Here is a 4,214-nt window from a genome sequence, read left to right as displayed (position 1 = left end):
GAGTGTCTTAGTACATTTTCTGTCATGTGGTGTTAGTACTTAGCATTCTGTTCTGTTTTGTGTTGTACTCCAATTAGGTGCTTGAAATTTCGTTAGTACCCAAGCCAGGACTCTGATCTACCCAGTAGTACAGATTTTTGTTCTTCATTGCTTGCTACTGTTTTGTGGTTTGTTATCTTTCTTTGGCACCATGCATGTCTTTTTTAATGTTTTGATATGCCCATTATGCGGTGAAAACTGGTTACTAGTGGATCTATTCATAAGGTCATCGAGTATGAGTCATAGTAATTCTCAAATTCTGCAAATAGATGTAGGTTTCTCTGTGCTAGATTTACTACACGTTCTCAAATTCTCCAACATTCTATTTTTTTCAATGTGCCATTCGATTTGGAGGATATGATGATCCTTTCCCCAGATGATTGGCAATGAACATGCTAAGCGCCATTATTTCTCTTCAGAGAAACCAAGCCAGTATTCTGATCCTCCTAGCCATTGCACATGACTATATTCATATGTCCATTGTGGATAATTCTATGCTTTAATAATTCTCCTGATATATCACTGTTTATTAGTAGGAGATTTCTTCTGCTTGGCCATAACAGCAATTTCATGTTGTTTCTTTTGTAATTTGATGGTTGACAGTCTAATATCAGATAATGTGGTTCCTTTCTTGTTTGTTTTGATACCCACATACCTGCCTTGTATGAGCTGTTCCCTTTAATGCATGCTAGAAAGTAATGTTACACTTCTATTTGTAGACGACAATGACAATGTCTTGCTCTGGTTGCTGTTGTCCAGTTTATATTCGAGTGTGCATGATTTTATCTATAGTTGGGACTATGGATAGAGCTATGTGTGTAATCTGAGTTGTTTCTGTTATTGTTCTATCCATTTTATTGTGTTACCTTAAGCTGTCATGTTAAGGCAAACCTGAGAACACTTGCTTATGAGAACCAATTGGATTTCTTAGATATATCCAAGTGAGATGTATTGTTACTATGGCAGTGAAATTTATCTATGTGAGATTAGAATTTGAGTGCCATCATTCATCTTATGCTATCTTGTCCTCCGTGATAACTGTTGACTTGCAAGATACAATGTTGAATTGCTATATGATGCATCTTTGTGATGTTAGTATGCGTGCTTTGACTAGTAATATTAGATCTTGCCTACTGAAGATGCATATTTCTTAACGAATTGTTGTCATGCTGCATAATAGTCTTGATTATTTGTCATTATTGACATCCATGCTAATTAATCTGTGCAGGATGGTGGTCGGGTGTCAACAAGGAATGGAAATTGATGGAAATCCCTACGTGTGCGTTGTTTGTATACCATGCATGCTGGTAGCAGATTGATCAAGAAGTCAACAACAAGAAAATACTATTCGTGTCATGCACAAGTGCACCACAAAGAAGAGCACCGGTCTGTCTACTTCTTGCTGCTCTGACCCAAGTGCTGGCTGACACCATGGAAGGTATCTCTCTCCCTCTCCTCATGCTCTACCCTGGGTACAATCCTATTTGCTTACTACACCACCACATTAGCCATAAAATTTGTGACAAGAAAACTGAAACTCTCTTCCTTTCTTCCGAGAGGAGAGGTCAGGTCCTTGATTGCTAGAGTCGATCTATTTATCTGCATTGTGAAGTAACAACGGTTCTTTGGTCCATGTTAAGATGTCAAGAAACTGTTTGTTTGTTGAAACAACCGTTAGTCACTCTGAGATACTGCTGACTGATTTCTGTTGCTAGTATAGTTCAAGCTTTCTTGCCATGTATTTCATTAGGATGTGAACAATCTACTACATGCTCACAAAGCTATAGACTTCAATTTTTTGTTTCTTTGCTGTCAATGTTTGCCAAGCTATTTAAACGATGATGACAAACTGAAATCATGAATACTCATATAGAAACTTGAACTACCATCTTGTTTAATTTGGTGATGTCCCTCCAGGCTAAGAGCTAATCTGCTGCATTGTTATTCAACTTTCATTGACAGTTTTAGTTTTGCTGAAATCATGTTTTCTTTTCTATGCTTATGTCTGTGGACGAACACTAATAGCTCCAGAAGGACCGACATTACCATCAAGTATGCCATCGAGGTAACTCACCAATCAATCATCAACTATGCTTTGCTCTCTTTAGTTTTGCTCTTTGCTGTATAGCACATAGAAAATTGAAGCTATGTAGATTAATTGATCTGAAGAGGGTCAAAGAGGATGTGACAATATGTTTACTGCCTTATTATCTTCTGCTTGATCTGACACTATTTATGTCCAAACCTGGGAGTATATTTTTTGCTTGTCGCATCACCCATTTGTTGGGTTGTATAAGTGTATCTGTTGTCTGATTTGCTCCATCTTATTTCCTGATGTACTTCTACATATATATGTTGGTTGTAATCTGCTTGAACGATCCAAGTACTTGATATTCCATTCTGTTCTTGTAGGTGAATGGAGCGTGTGTTGTTGGTAGAACTCCGTTGATGACTTCTTCCTATGTTGAAGAGCAAATTCTATGGTATCCAAGAGTAGCGATTTATTTGTAGATCCCAATATTTATGGTTGTGTGGATCTGGGTGAAGTTTGAAGTTCTTGGGTATGCAAGATTCGATGGTGAAACTGGTTGATGTGATGTGAATGAGTGTATGGAAATTGGTTGTTGTGATGTGAATGAGTGTATGGAGTTTCACGTGTTCTGTTCTGTATAGCATATTGTAATAAATTTATTTTAGCTGTTATTTGAAGATTTTCATATGCTTTCTCTCTTCTATCTGTTTGATATATATATTGCTTATTAATAAGCTATGAAAAACCTGACAATTGGGACCATCTGAAAACTGGAGCTGACGAAAATAGCTGGAAATAAAAAAGAAATGGACCATAAAATGTCGTGCGCTAGAAAATAAAAGGCTAAATTGTAGCTAACCCAAGTTAACATAAAATACATATATTAAAAGGGCTTGCCTAAAAAATAATATATGGGCCAAATTGTTGGGCTAGGCCCATGTACCTAGCAGAAAATAAAAGGAAAAAAATTCATTAAAAAGTTTGAATTGTTGGGCTCGGCCCATGTAAAACACCGAATTGGACCGGGCTGATGTGCCACATCAGCTTGCCACGCTGGATGCCTACGTGGCCTGAGGAGGTTGCTAGTGACCAAAAATTTGGTCGTGGAACCAACGACCTTTTACAGAAGGTCGTTAATTTCAGTCTACGACCGCCAGCTTTTGACCTTCTGTTTTTGGTCAAAAGAAGGTCGCAAATGAAAAACAATGACCTTTGAGCGGCCAATAGTGAGGGTCACAAGTTGACATATTTCTTGTAGTGGACTACAGCGTCTCGCTTAGCGACGAGGTGCCCCGCTGTGGGCCCTCGGTCGGGCGCTCTTGCCTTAGCGCCACCAGAGTCACCCTGGCGTAGTGAGTTGTGACAGCCAGGTAGAGCACCAAGGGCTCGAGTGGGCATGGTGCTACCATCACTGGTGGGATGGTGAGGTATCTCTTGAGATCTTGGATAGCCGCGTCAGCCTTAGGGGTCCATTCGAACATCCCCTTCCTTTTCACCAGCTTGAAGATTGGGAGGGCGCGCTCCCCCAACTTGGAAATGAAGTTCCCCAGCAAGGTCACACAGCCCGCCAGCTTCTGCATCTCCTAGAGGTTTTGTGGCGGGCTCATGTCTTCTATGGCCTTTACTTTCTCCGGGTTGGCCTCGATCCCCCTGTGTGACACTAGCAAACCCAGCAGCTTGCTGGAGGGGACGCCAAACACACACTTCTCTGGGTTGAGCCAGAGGTCCACCTTGTGCAGGCTGGCAAATGTTTCCTCCAGGTCCCCGATCAGGGTCCTTGCCTCCCAAGACTTCACCACTATGTCGTTGATGTAAGCCTCAGTGTCCCTCTCGGGCTGTTGGCCCAGAGCGATATGTATTAGCCGCTGAAAGGTGGCTCCGGCATTACGCAGCCCAAATGACATGCAAGTGTAGCAGTACACCCTGCATGGGGTCAGGAACGCTGTCTTGTCCACATCTTGTACAACCATCTTAATTTGGTGGTAGCTCGAGAAGGCGTCCAAAAAGCATAGCAGATCGCACTCGGCAGTGGAGTCTATGATCTGATCGATGCATGGGAGCGAGAAGGGTCCTGTGGGCAAGCCTTGTTGAGGTTGGTGAAGTCAATGCACATGCGCTCCTTCCCACCCTTCTTAGGGACAAT

General features: G+C 41.5%; 1 non-coding gene across 1 annotated transcript; it reads left to right on the top strand.

Annotated features, from left to right (window-relative positions):
* Positions 1-390: 390 nt before the first annotated feature.
* On the top strand, positions 391-485 carry LOC119282922. Its single transcript, XR_005138950.1, has one exon. It is a non-coding gene; the product is annotated as a small nucleolar RNA Z103 (small nucleolar RNA).
* The last annotated feature ends 3,729 nt before the right edge of the window (positions 486-4,214 follow it).

Source organism: Triticum dicoccoides, chromosome 3B (genome assembly GCF_002162155.2).
Source record: "Triticum dicoccoides isolate Atlit2015 ecotype Zavitan chromosome 3B, WEW_v2.0, whole genome shotgun sequence".
Lineage (NCBI taxonomy): Eukaryota > Viridiplantae > Streptophyta > Magnoliopsida > Poales > Poaceae > Triticum > Triticum dicoccoides.
This window is presented reverse-complemented; position numbering and strand designations above follow the sequence as displayed.